Genomic DNA, 15,062 nt, shown 5'->3' on the forward strand with positions numbered 1-15,062 from the left:
AAAAAGCCATGTCCAGTACAAAGAGAATAAATCAATAGGTTGGCTGCATTTAGATCTATTCTGCCTTCTAAAATGCACAGAGAAACTCCCTGTCAGAGTTCCACTGTCTGTCTGCCAAGCTCAGTCTGTGAACTGGCAGCTGGCCCTGCTTTCTTTGCCTGGAATCTTTCATTAGCACTTTCTCGCCTTAGCTCTCGTTTCTCTCATCAGGAAAATTAAGTTTTACCCCATGACTAAAAATCTTCTCTTTGAGCTTAATCTCAATCTGCCTCTTAATTGGACTGGTTCAGAAAACCAGCTGCAAAGCCACTGTGGCCATACTTCTAAACCTCAGCCTTCACCAAGCACCAGTCCTTCCTTAGGCCAGGAGAGTAGGGTACATAGAATTTCAAACAAGGGGCCAAAGAATCCCAAGAGCCTGAAAGATTTTTCCCCTCCAGAGATACCCTTTGCATTCTTTTACATCTGGTTACCTTCCTTGCTGCCAATCCTGGAGGTAGCTGGGATGTTCCAGATCCTTAATTGTGAAGAGCAAAAGAAGGATACACCTATCCCATTAAGTTTGCAAGCCCTCTGGATTCTCAGCACCATAAGCAGAAAAAGGATGCATTCACCTCCTGTCCATGGAGGCTGCTTTTCTGTAGCTAAGTCCATCTATTCATCTTCTTTGGTGCAGACCACTAAAAGCAGAAAGCTGTTTAGACACTGTCTTCATTATAATGCATGGTTTATTAAAGACTAAAAGGATACTTTGAATCCCACCATAAATGTAAGTGACTCATAAGTTGGAAAATTGTATTTTGGTGAAAGCAAATTACTGTACCTTAAATTATTTTATTTTATTTTCTAAAATGCTTAGTCTTTGATGGGAAAAGCAGAATTTATAGAATTTTGCTTTAGTTCAGGTTTACTATGTAGAATTATTTGATTTTTTTTTTAATCCTTTGGTCCTTATTCTGTACCCTCTTTCCCTTCCCTGAGTGTGTGTTTGGTGGGGTGGGTAGGTTTGGTGGTGATATTGGTTTGGGTCATGGTTTCAGTAGGTGAATGTATTTGAAATTGCATTCTTTTCAGGACTCAGCAAATTGGTGTGGATTGTTCTGGATTTTTCAGTTGATTCAAGTCTATTGTTTGTCCATTCGAGCAGGCAGAAATATCTAATCTAATGAAACAAGCACTACTAGAACCACATCTGTTTATTCCTGTTGCTGGGATCCTTTGTGCCACTTTCCATGGCCTCATTTCTGGTCTAGAGACCTGGTCTGCCATTAGAGAGAATCAAACCAGCCTCTACACTGTGAAACCAACAAATGATCCCCAGTATTGTCGTGCATGTTTCTTGAAGCCACTGCAATTATCCACTGTGGTTGGAGAACTCAGGGAGGGAATCTCCTGCACTGCTTCCCAGAGCAACTGTAGTGTGACAATAACAGGCAAACAGTAGAAACACACACTGTCCTAATACAAGGGTGGAAGTGTTCAGTTGTGAAGAGGCATTTATGTTCACACAGACAGTTTTTCGTCACATTCAAAGTTATAAAGTTGAACAATGCAGGCTCACTAAGTGACAAAGAAAAATTTAAGTCATCAAAAAGGCCAACTCACTGATGAACAGGTGGCTGGGTGAGGAGACCGCAGATCTTTGTCATCCCAAGCAGATGAAGGCTCCCCACTTGGCCAGAGGCAGTGACTGAATTCCCATTTGGGGATCCCACAGAGAAATGGACTGACATTATCAAGCAATTAATCCAAGGTAAAGTATAGTAAAAAAATTAAAGAAAAATGAATAAATGCAGTCTCAAGCAATCTGCCTCTGTGACGCTGACGCAGGAAAATTACCTTTTAAGAGACTGGCAGTTGTCTTTGGCCCTTTAGCAATTCCTTCCACAATAACTCTGGAATGAATAGAAGGAGCGGAATTGAATTAAACAATTTTAAATTTTAGTTTCACAAAATATAAAAAGGTTTAAAACCTTGAAATTCACAGAATCGCCTCAAATGTTGCAAACTTTATGAAGTACCAAGGAGCTAATCCCTCTTGTCTTTAAGACTGGGCTCAGAGATTTTTCCCCCTCTGTAGGAGATCCTGAGAACTGACATTTGCAAAAAAGCCAAGTTGCCAAGCCAGAGCTGGCAGAAGAGTTGCTTCACAAAATGAGAACAGAATGGAATGCACTCTCACCTTTGAGTTCAAGTGCATGTTGAGGTTTTTATCTGAAATGAATTCTGATTAATATCACCTTAGACGAAAGGAGAAAAACATTCAAGCATGTGTTTATACTTGTTGACATGTATAAAAGATACACCTTAAATCTGAGTCATAATACTTAAATAAAAGATGATTAAGAAATGCATACCACTGATATAGTCTCACCAAGAAAGTTAACATTCCAAATTCCCTAAGAGACAGAGAAATTTGTTTCAATAAATTGCCCAATCAATCACTCTTTATAAGACCAAACTATGGCCTTTGCCCACACCACTTTGTTCTTTGAGTTAGTCTGTTTTTGCTCTAATTATTCACTTCCCAATCATATTTAAGAAGAAAAAGAAATGGACATACCTTCCAGGGATGCTTTAAAAGCTTCAGTGTTGGTACAGAGAGAGGACAGCAGGTTGAACTCCATGTTCTGAGGAGAACATTGCATCCATGATGTCACACACACGCGAAAGCATGAAGTACACCCAGGTACTCAGATGGTGATGCAGAGTCCGGCAACCAGCTCTCCTTACTAACCTTGAAGCTTTGCCTTCAGCCAAGTTAGACCTTTCAGTGGAAATAAGATGGAATTGTTTCAAAATAAGATGGACATAATATGGAACTTGGCTGGGTAAGCCTTGTTGACACGGTAAAGCAGGTTTTTACATTTTTCCACTCTCAACTCTATACCCCCTAGATAGACACTCTTACCTTTCCTATTTCACTTTCCATGATTTCTTATCAAACAACTACTTTAAAATGTACAAAGCAATGATATCTAATGGCTTCTCATCTCACTTAGAGTAAAAGCAAAGTCTCCATAAGGCCCTCATCACCAGGCCAACCAGCCAACCACTCACCCAATGTCTTAATTCTTTCTCCAACCTCCTCCAGGCACACTGGCTTCCTTGTGAGTCCCTGAGCATTCTACGCACGTTCTGTTTCAGGGCCTTTGCACTTGCTCTTCCCTCTGTCTGAACTGCCCTTACTGCAGTGCCTACATGGTAAAGTCATGTCGCTTTTTTGATAGAGACTTTCTGATCTAGCCTATCTAAAATTTTAATCTCTCCCACCTCCCAAACAATTTCTATACTCTTTCCTACCATATCATATAATTCACTTTTCCAGTCTCAATTTATTTCCTATCTCTCCACTCAAATGTAAGCTCCATGAGGACAGTATTTTATACGCTGCTGTATCCCTTGTGCCTGGAACAATTCACGGTATATAGTAATGGCCCAACAAATATTAACTGAATGAGTGCATAAATATAATGATTGAGTATCAATGATTCATCAAACCCATCTCTCCTTCATTCACATAAAAGCCTGGAAACATTGCCACCATGATCTTAATTGCAAATAGTTACTAGCTGTTACCAGGCTCCAAGCATTGTATGAAACACGTTACACACGCTATCTTATTTAATCTTCACAACCAACTCCTGAGCTGTGTGTAATCATCCCCAGTTTACAATGAATAAATGATGAGCCAGAGAGATCAAGTAACCTGCCCACACTGACTGACTAGTATGTGGTGGAGCTCAGATGAAAGTTAAAATTTGTCTAACACATTAGGTCTTAACCAGGGATGATTTTGCCCCCAGGGATACATGTGGCAATGTCTGGAGACATTTTTTATTATCATAACTGAGGATTGCTACTGAATTCTAGTGGATAGATAGCAGGGATGCTGCTAAACATTCCTACAATACATAGGACAACCTCCCAAAACAAAGAATTATCCTGCCCAAAAGGTCAATTGTGCTGAGGCTGAGAAACCCTGGTCTAACTCCATAAACTGTTTTTAGTCACATTGCAGTTTTGCTTGATTAGCTGCTAGTGGCACTGCAAACTACATCAAGCCTTTTGTAAAGCAATATGACAATATTTCTTGAGAGTGTTGAATGTTTTCATACCTTTTGACCCTGCAATCCTACTTCTATAAATCTAGCCTAAGGAAATAATCTGAAATGTGGAAAATGCCCTCAAATATTTATCATGACATATTTGTGAGAGTAAAAATTAGAAACCAGTTAATGTCTGGTAATAAAGGAACCATTAAGTAAATTCTGGACTATCCACTTGCTGGAACATTAAACAGCCATTAAAATGATATTTATTAAGAGTTCATAATAACATGAGAAAGTGCTTACATAGAAATGTTAAATTTTAAAAATTGTTTTCAAAAGTATTTAAGTAGTATGACCATTAAACAACGGACAAAAATTATGCATACAAAATAAGTGAAGCAGAAATACATTAAAATATTAATAATGTGGTAGCACTAAGGCTAGTTAATTTCTTTCTCTTATTTTTCAGTACTGTACTTCCAAAACAGTATTATGATAATGTAAAAAATATAGCAATAATGTATTCATTTTTTAATGGGGAAAATATCATTTAGAAGATCAGGGTTTTTTTCTCCTAAAAAAGGAAGTAAAGAGAAAGAGACTGGGCTTGGTGAGTTCAAGGTTACAGTGAGCTGTGATCACACCACGGCACCGCAGCCAGGGCAACAGAGCAATACCCCCTCTCTGAGAAAAAGATGGTAAATACAGCAACTGTATGATGGATTTGCCTTTTACGTGGGTTAAGTAACTATTTATTTCATGCTTATTATTCCTCCCAAGTAACTGTCTTTGTTACAGGAAGTAAGAAACGCTTAGCCATGTAGTAGTAGCTGGAACTCGCTCCGTCTTTGCTAGTTTATACCTACCAAAAATATGTTGCTCACTCATCTTAAGTGTTTTCCTAATATTGAAAAAACGTTTGATTCTATTAAGGCAAAGAATCCTCTCAATTACAGCCAGGACTGCCATCAATGATTTGGGGTTTGGGACCCAGAGGGACACATGAAAGGTGGGTGCCACGGTCAATCTCCTTCACATGGGCATCCAAAACAGGGAGCCACAAGTCTAGGACTAAGAGTGTGAGCTCTGTTCTCCAACAGAACTTGGATCGAATCACAACTGCACACCCACCACCATGTCTTTGAGTGAGTTCTTAACCCCTTTGTGTGCTTGCTGAACTCAAAGTCCATGTTTAAAACCACTGTGGAATGCTGTTAATGCTTGAAAGACTCCTTGCTCTTTGCACACTGTGACCTGGGACCATTCACTTGCAGGAATCTGCCCCCACAACAAGCCTAGTCCTTGGTACTCATCCTTCCCCCACTTTCCAGATGCCTTTATCTCAACAAAACTTGAGGCTTATCCCACAAAAGTTAGGACACTAACTATGAAAGTCTCATCCAAGATGCCCTATCTTTGGACTTGGTTTTAAATTAAACCTGCCTTCACCCTCTGGACTAATAGAGATAAGGTTGATTTTCTGGTCAGCCGTGGACTTCAGCCTAGAATGAGGAAGGAACACAAAAAGCAGCTGCAGAGACAGCATCTTCACTCATTCAGACACTATTTGGGCAATGAAAGAACAGAGAACTCGGTTATTTAATTAACCCTCTGAGTCTCTGGAATGTAAACATTTTCTTTTGTAAAGCTCTGAGACCTCTCTTGTTTCCAACCGGCAGGCCTTTATTTCTGCCTCTCCTTCTGTTTCTCTGCTCTTGACCCTCCTGTAATACATTGTTGGATGACTTGTTTGCACAGAGGGACAGGCTTATTTCCCACCCCCCTCCCAAATTCTTAAGGCGTTAGGAATTTTCTCCCTTATCAATTTTCCACGGACTGCCCTCTATTCCCTAATGGTGCTGGATTGGCACACACCACAGACACCAGCTCTGAAACAAAAGGAAAAGCAAGAAGATAGAGATGCACAGAGCCAGCCTCCCTGTCTATTCCCAGTGTGTCCCATTGACAATGCTGTGTGGAAGGGAAATTGTTCTATCAGCGACTGTGTTAGATTCATGACCCCACCACAACCTTGAATTGGCCTTTAGTTGTCGCTGATGGGAACTGAAGAACAGCGCCTGTCGACATGATTGCTACTCTCCAATGAATCAGAACATACAGGGCGAGGAGCAGCACATTAAAGTAGCAACAGAAATATATCACTGTACTTTTATATAGATGTATTGCTTTTGCCCAGGCATATAAATGATTGGGCCAGCCACTTATTTTTTTTCAAGGACTATAAATTAAAAATAAGCTAAGGGTTTTAAAATTATGTTCTTTTTAAAAAACCAGGGTAGCTATTTTAAGGCAACAGTCAAATATTTAAAGATCATCTTATGTGGATATTTCAGCGACTGTCATTGGGAGGAAAATCAGCCCTTATAGTTTCCTGCACTAGGGTTACTTAACACATGGACACTGATTTATCATGGGTTGTCATTTGCTAATTGATCTTTTTTTTTAAAGTAAATGTTTCCCATGTTTACTTCTCTGCCTGCTTACTGAAGAAAGTATAGTTCACAAATTTAAGTTGTAATTTAAATAGACAGCAAGCATATTTGCCAGCCTAAAACAAGATGCTGGAAGAGTCAAGGTGTTCAGACAAAGCTGAGAGCAGGGATCAATGACTCTTATATTGGGAGGTTATAGGGCCCCATAGAGAATAGGCTGGAGCTGATGGAACCTCTCTCCAGGAGCACACACGCACACTTGCACTTCACAGCAAAATTTTTCCTTTCTCTTCAAGGACTCACAAACTCTCTGAAGCCCCTCCCTGGAGCCCCTGCTTTTGAGATTATCTTGTAAAACTATAAATTTATGACACACTGGGATGCAGTGATCAACTGTGATGTATGTCTCAAGTAACTGCTAACTAATAACAGGTCAAATATAGCTGTTTTGCAAATGATTTACTTTTAGAAGTATACACATCTGAGAAGATTCAAAGGTTTACCAATAACAAATCACTCTCAGTTACCATGGCCAATAAGACGTACGTGATCTAGCCCCTGCCTACCTCCTGATAACACCTCTCACCACTTTCTCCTCAATTCTATGAGCTTTAGTCACATGGCCTCCTTTCTGATTTTCAGCCCACCGAGTTATTTCCTGCCTTGGGGTATTTGCAGTGCTGGGCAATGTTCTAGGCACAGGCTGAATAAAACCACAAGATCTATCTTTTGTGGATCTTATATTCCGTGGAGGGAAACAGGCATTAGGGCATGTGAAGAAATTCCTAAGTTTGATCATTTCAAGTGTTTTGAAGCAATTAGAATGAAGTGATGAAGGTGACTAGAGTGTGACTGAGGGATGGCCAAGCAAGGCCGCTTTGGGGAGATTGTAGCTGAGACGGAGAAGTGAGAAATAGCTGCAGGTCAAAGGGAAATATTTGCAGGAAAATCCAGTAGCAAGTGCAAATACCCTGAGGCCAGAAAGAACTTGGTGGGTTGAAATGTGAGCAAGTAGGTCATGTAGCATCTGATATGCTCTGTTAGGGAGAAACTTAAATTATCCATGCTGCTGCCCAAATGATTGATATGCTATGAGCGGTGATGGTGACTACAAATTAAAGCAATAATTTTGACTTTTTGTTAAAATCTTGATATGCAAACTGAAGTCATTTAAGACCTAAGTCCAGAGATGTTAGGTAGTTTACCCAAGGTCACACAGCTTGTTATTACATTAGTTTAGTGGATGGATTAAAGGGAGGCCCTGGCTTCTGCATTTGCAGGGTAGTATTCTTGCACCATTCTGCTTCCCTATTATTTTCATGTAATTTAACAAAGGTCATTTTGTCTTGAAAACAAGTCTGGTGTCTGGTTCCATATGCTATTATGGTCCAGAGACACACTATCATTACACGGTTTTCAGCTTTTACAAACTTTTGTTAAATATCTAGCTCAGGGTTTCTGATTTCTTCAGAGATTGATGTAGCTAGTGGTGAGCTAAAATCTCTCACTTCTAAGGAAAATCAAGCAACACTGCCTCCTCTGGGCTGGACATTGAGATCTGTGAGACTATAATCAGTTTTGGATCCTAACCTGCCTCAGGTGGGGCCTGCCATTAGGACAGATGGACTCCCAGCTTTGGATGCCTAAGTCAAGAAGACTAAAAATGGCCTCCACAATACCACCTTCCACGCGTCCCTCTGGCTACCAAACAACAAGTGAATTGACAGCAACCTTGATTTTGACTAAGTGTGGGAAGTTCTTGAGCTGATGGAACCAAAGTTTCTAAAACATTACAAAAAAATTGGAGAGAAGTGGGTGAAGTGTTTTTGGTAGCTATAAACTGGCAAAGAACGAGCTAATTCCAGCCACTACTGTATAACTAATCAACACTGTACTAGAACTGAACACTGTTGTTAAAAAATTCCAAGAAAGAGTGTGGCCAGGTTTGATATCAAAATACCCTTTTAGTTAAAAAGTTCAGAAAAATGAACTCAGCCCTCTCTGCACTACCTCCAACAAAAGCCCTCTCATTCAGCATCTCCTATCTTCTCTCCAGTTAGTTTCTCTCTCTTTTCTTACACTGCTGGTGAGAATATAAATCAGTCATTCCTTCAGGAGCATGAGTTGGCTGGTGGGTGTCAAGAAACTCTACAAACTGTGTAGTCATTGACTCAACAATTATATTTTTGAGATTTGGTCATAAGGATATTAGAGATACTTGTAAGAGTTATACTGCAAGATTTATATGGCAAGAGAGTTACAACAGCATTACATATGATAGTGAAATATTGCAAATTATCTAAGAGATTGGAATCTCCCAAAATGTGTTCTGCAGAAACAAACTTCATAAGATATGGGGCTAGACACACACACACACACACACAGAGTGTTGTGTGATCAAACAAATTTAGAATATACATACTATATCCATATTTTGAGAAATCACAAAGCATATTAGCAAGAATCTTCTCCGAAGAATTTTTGCAAAAAAGAAATCTGTTATTTAACCTCGTGTAACTCAGTGCTTCTCAAATTCCTTTGGTCACTGAACCTCTTTATTACATAATACTTCTTAATATACTATGGAAAACAGGTTCTACAAAATATACTTCAGGAAGTGCTGGGTTTAATAAATTTACATACCTGCTTTCAGCTTTTGGCTCGGAGGAGTCCAAGGAGCAACTTTCTTTGGTTGTCCTGAATCCAGGTTTATCTGACACCAGCAGCTTCCACCAAGCCACCGTAGTTCAACCCCAGCAAGATCAAAGTTGTATACCTGAGGTGCACCAGGGGTGAAGTTTGTGCCACATCTGTGCTGGCCCCAAGATTGGCCACCTTGGGTTTGTGTGAGAAAAAACATTTGGTGATGACATCACCAGAGCAATTGGTGACTGGAAGGGTTAAGAAAAAATACTATATATTTTTAACTTTTTATTTTAAAATAATATTAGTTACAGAAAAGGTACACAAAATAGCAGTTTTCATATACTTTCTTCTCAATTTCTCCTTATATTAACATCTTGCAAAACCACAGTACAATTATTGAAAGTAACAAATTAGCATTTGATACAGTTTTGCTGTGTCCCCACCCAAATCTCAAGTTGAATTGTAGTTCCCATAATCCACACGTGTTAGGAAGCAAACCAGTGGGAAGTGATTGGATTATGGGGGCGGTTCCACCAAGCTGTTCTCATGATAGTGAGTGAGCTCTCATGAGATCTGGTGGTTTTATAAGTGTCTGGCATTTCCCCTGCTTGCAATTCTCCTTCCTGCTGCCTTGTGAAGAGGGTACCTTTCTTCCCTTCTGCCTTCTGCAATGATTGCAAGTTTCCTGAGGCCTCCCCAGCCATGCTGAACTGTGAGTTAATTAAACCACTTTCGTTTATAAATGTCCCAGTCTTGGTTATTTTCTTTTAGCAATGTGAGAATGAATTAATAAAGCCTTGACAGGATATTCATTTGAATTTCACCAATTTTCCCACTGTCTTTTGTTCTGGTTCAGGACCCAGTCCAGTGTCCCATGTTGTACTTATTCATGTCTCCTTAGCCTGCTGCAAGCTGTGGCAGTTTCTATGTTTCCTTTTCTTTAGTGGCCTTGACACTTTTAAAGAACTCTGGCTAGTTATTTGTAGAATATTCCTCAGTTTGAATTTGTCTGATGTGTTCTCACGTTAGGTTCATGCATTTTTGACATTTTGAGGAAAATGTCACAAAAGGCATGGTGTGTTCTTCTAAGTGCATCATATCTAGGTTACATGATGTCAGTGTATTTTATTACTGGTCTGATTAACTTCCATCACCTAATAAGTCTCCCATGGGAAGATATTTTGAAATTATTTCTGTTTCTTATCACACTTTTTTTAACCTACTAATTTTAGCATCCATTGATAATTCCTGTCTGCAAAAGTTATCACTGTTCTATTTTCCTAATGGTGATTTTCTGTTTTCATCATTTTTTCCACATTGATTGATTGGAAATTTACTGTAAGGAGTATTTATTTATTCAAATATTTTTATGTAGGTATGAACTAATGGTTGTTTATTTTCTCATGAGTTTTGATTTTTTTTTCCTTTAACCATCCCAGATTTGGCCATCAGAACCCCTTCAAGTTCATTCCTACTTCCTTATAACATGTCCCCATCCTTTTTATGAGCACTTCTTTTCTTGCTGGCACACGAGATATTACAAGTCATCTTGTACTTTCCCTTTCTCAGCCCTGTAATCAAATATTTATCCAAGGAGTTCTGGTTCCTTTTATTGCATAAACCAATATGTAGGCACTACGTGTGCTCTTTGCTACTAGGGCATCATTGTTCTAGGCCTTCTCAGTGGACAGAGCTAGGAAATAGATGATGTATACTCACACACATTCACATGGGAGTATCTTTGTTTTTATGGTTTTTAAAAATATCTCTTATTTATTTTATATCTACTTTATAGATATTTTATACTATCTACTATATATATCTGTAAATCTAACTTTTATCTATCTGTCAGAGTTCTTCAGAGAAACAGAATCAATAGGAAATATGTATCTATGTATATAGAATCAGTAGCAAAGCTATATCTATATATAGAATCAGTAGGAATTACATATCTATATATAGATATAAATAACACATAGATATAGACAATATATACAATCTATTATAATATATAATAAATCTATATACATATATCTATGTATATAGATGTCTATATGTATATAGGTATCTATTATACATAGGTATCTATATCTATATAGATATAGATAATTGTGTGAGCCAATTCCTTATAATAAATACATATATGTTATATATATATATATATATATATATATATGTAGATATAGATATAGAGAGCCAATTATATGGAATTGGCTCAAACTGTTATGGAGACTAAGAAGTTCTACAACCTGTTGTCTGTAGGAAAACCAGTGGCGTAATTCTAATCTGAGTCCCAGAGCCTGGGAGCCAGGAGAACTGATGATATAAGTCCAAGTGCAGAAGAAGACTGATGTCCCAGCCAGGCAAAGAGAGCTAATTCTCTTTTTTGCTACTGTTTGGTCTATTCAAGCCTCCAAAACATTGAATGAGGCCCACCTACTTTGGGGAGTATAATCTGCTTTACTCAGTCCACCAATTCAAATGTTAATTTCATACAGAAACACTTACAAATGTGTGCTAAATAATTTTTAATCAAATATCTGGGCACTCTGTGGCCCTGTCAAGCCAACACATAAAATTAACCATTACTCATCTATGTATCTATCTATCTATCTATCATCTATCTATAAAATTAACCATTACTCTATCTATCATCTATCTCTCTATCTAATCTGATAGTCGACCTCATCTATCTAAAAACCATGATTTTACACTGATTCCTCTAAGTTCAATTAAACTACAATGTTCATTCTAGCCTTCTCCATTGTCTTACTTGTAACCCTTTCTCTGACAGTGAGGGACCTGATATTCGTTATCCTCAATATATTTGCTTATTTGTTCAATCCTGGAGCACACATGAAGAGTTTCAGGATTGCTAGCCTTTACCTCTATGGAAAAAACACTTAATTTGCCAACTTGAATACAATATTTGTATAGAATTCATTTTATTTTTAGCCTAATAATATACAGTCAAAATACTGTTTGACAAAGATACTTAGGTTAGTTCTTCTCCTCTCCTTTGGTGTAGTTATATTATTAATTTGTCATATATTGGGATCATGTTTATTGTTTGTATTCCATTGGGAATCTCCTCACACCTTGGTTGATTTTAACTTTTTAAATTGGTTCTGGTGATATGCTAAATATAATAAGTCAGAGCTAGACATTAAAAATGATATACTTAGAGAAGAGTCATTTTCCATCATCCCTGCTACCCCACACCCGCCCACTGCCCCATTCTTTCCACGCTGTTTGCACCCAGCACCTTTCAGTAACTATTGCCAGTAATTTCTAGATTATTCTTCCTGTATTTCTTTTGCACAAATTAGCAGATACCAATATATTTTCCGATATCTCTGCCTTTCTTACATGAAGTTTAGCCTGCTATAAATACACTTTATGGTTTTTTTTTAATGTAACAGGATATATAAAAATTACTCCAAGTATTTTTTTACAGTTACATGGTAATCTGAGTGAATGAGGCATAGTTGATTCAACCACAACCACTCTCTTACATGAGCATTTTTCTTCCTAATATGTTGCAATTACAACCAATGCTGAAATGAATAACCTTTCATTTACGTATTTACAGATTACTGAACATATATCTTCAGCGTAGTTTCCTAGAACTGAAATTAGTGGGTCATAGTAAGTATGTACGCAGTTTTGTCAAGCACTGCTAAATTATCAAGAATGGTTGTGCCAGTTCGCATCCTCATCAGCAATGCAGGGGAATGCTTGTTTCTCTACAGCCTTGCCAACAGAACATGTTGTCTCCTTGTTTTCACCAATCTAATAGGTGAGAAAAGGCATATAAGTTAAGCATTGGTTTAATTTGCATTTATCTAATGATTGGTGATCTGAACTTTTTAAAAATTTTTTTAATTTTTATTTTCTGAGATGAAGTCTCACTCTGTCACCCAGGCTGGAGTGCAGTGGTGTGATCTCAGCTCACTGCAACCTCCGCCTCCCAGGTTCAAGCAATTCTCCTGTCTCAACCTCCCAAGTAGCTGGGACTAAAGTGCATGACACCACGCCCGGCTAATTTTTTGTATTTTTAGTAGAGACAGCGTTTCACTGTGTTAGCCAGGATGGCCCATTTTTTTGTATGTTTAAGGGCCAATTTTTATATTTTTGTGTAAACTATCTGTTCATATCTTTTTTTTTCATTTTCCTATCATGCTTTTGGTACTTTATCCCTCAATTTTCAGGAGTTCTTTACGTAGTAAGTAGATCAACTTTTGTCTGTGTTATACATCACAGATATTTTCCCCCTAGTTTTGGTTATCTTTTGGTCTTTTTTAAATGGTGTTTCTCGTCCTGCAAACTTTTTCTTAATTTTATGTGGTCAGATTGATTAAACTTTTCTTTTGTCTATAATTTTATGTATACTTCAAAAAATGTGTCTGTCCCATCCTTGAAAGTCTTAGGCATTACTGCAGCACAAAAGAGAGAAATAGATTACTCTAGGAGATTTTAAACCAGAGAAAGTAGGGAAGTGGAAACCCCAAAGGCTCTGAAGTCAGGTGGATTCCATTTGCACCTAGTTTCAGTGTCTTCTGTTTAGCTGTGGGACCTTTGGTAAAGTATTTAACCACCCAGAGCCTGTTTTTTCTCATCTGTAAAATGAGACGATAAAACCTACCTTGCACTGCTATGAGGATTTGAAATGCTTGTTTCAGTACATGGCACCAATGAGACCTTTTATTATTATTATTGTATTCATGATACATCAAATGCCAAGTGATAATTTAATGAAAACCTTGAGAAGTATCTGATTTTTTTTCTCAACATTATCTCATCAAGGCACCACCACTTCTGTAAGAACAAAGAATCTGAGAGATTTTCAACAATTCACCTGTATTTTCATCACAATTGTTCTTTTTGCCCTCTGAAATACTTCGTCTTTTGAAATACTATCGTGTCTCTTGTTCTATAATGAATTCAGAGAAAAGTTATGAGGATAAAGGAGTTAACATCCATAATGCATACTGAGCTGGCAGATAAGAGCATCAAAATGAGTTTCAGAAAGAATCCTAATTAACCCAATTTATTATCACCTTATCTCTCCAAAGCCCCTTCCTGCCCCCAACCTCAAGTTGAAAGTTTTCTGGTCATTCCCCAAAGGACACATACTCCTTCGAACAAGGAATCAGCTGATACTGGTTATTGTCAGTACCACAAAGGTACTCACTAGAATTCCTGTTGCCAAATGTGTTCTTCCCTTAACAGGCAATTTCTTTTCAGTTTGCCTGTGAAACTAAACAGAGGTCCATAGGGAAGTCTGATGTCACTTTTGTTTTCAATACCATTCGAAGCAAACACAACCAAGAGTATTTCTTTAATCTTTTGGCAGCTACTTCTAAATTATTTGAACATGATGAAGTTCCCATCTACCAATAAGTTAATCAGGTGGGTAGGTACCCTGATAGAGTACAGATGTCTTGCAGGACAGAAAGAATGTCTATGGGTACATGGATGGGAATAGATTCTTTTTTTCTGGTTAACTTTTGATTGTTTTTCTCATTGCTTTATCCCCAGTGGAGTGATTTGGAAACCGTTGTCTTTATACCTTTTGCAATTCCTCAGAGCTTCAGGGCACATGCAATGGATGGGGAGGAAAAAGACAGGAAGGGAAAAAGGAAAAGCAGTGAATTTGGATTGCAATTCTACTATAATCTATGCACTACACTAGCTACATAGGGACTTTATTATTACTATTATTAATGACATAGTCTCCCTCTGTCACACAGGCTGGAGTACAGTGGCATGATCATTGTTCAGGGTAACCTTGAACTCCTGTGCTCCAGTGATCCTCCCACCTCAGCATCCCAAGGAGCTGAGGCTACAGGCACATACACTACCATGCCCAGCTAATTTTTAAATTTTTTGTAGAGATGGGGATCTCTTT

At 38.1% G+C, this 15,062-nt stretch overlaps 1 long non-coding RNA gene across 1 annotated transcript; it reads right to left on the reverse strand.

Annotated features, from left to right (window-relative positions):
• Positions 1-1,599: 1,599 nt before the first annotated feature.
• On the reverse strand, positions 1,600-14,762 carry LOC119473937. The gene is made up of 3 exons (XR_005203201.1): positions 14,724-14,762; positions 2,564-2,767; positions 1,600-1,895 (listed from the first exon to the last, which is right to left on the reverse strand). It is a non-coding gene; the product is annotated as an uncharacterized LOC119473937 (long non-coding RNA).
• Positions 14,763-15,062: the final 300 nt, after the last annotated feature.

Source organism: Cebus imitator, unplaced genomic scaffold (assembly GCF_001604975.1).
Source record: "Cebus imitator isolate Cc_AM_T3 unplaced genomic scaffold, Cebus_imitator-1.0 Scaffold195, whole genome shotgun sequence".
In the NCBI taxonomy this organism is placed as follows: Eukaryota; Metazoa; Chordata; class Mammalia; order Primates; family Cebidae; genus Cebus; species Cebus imitator.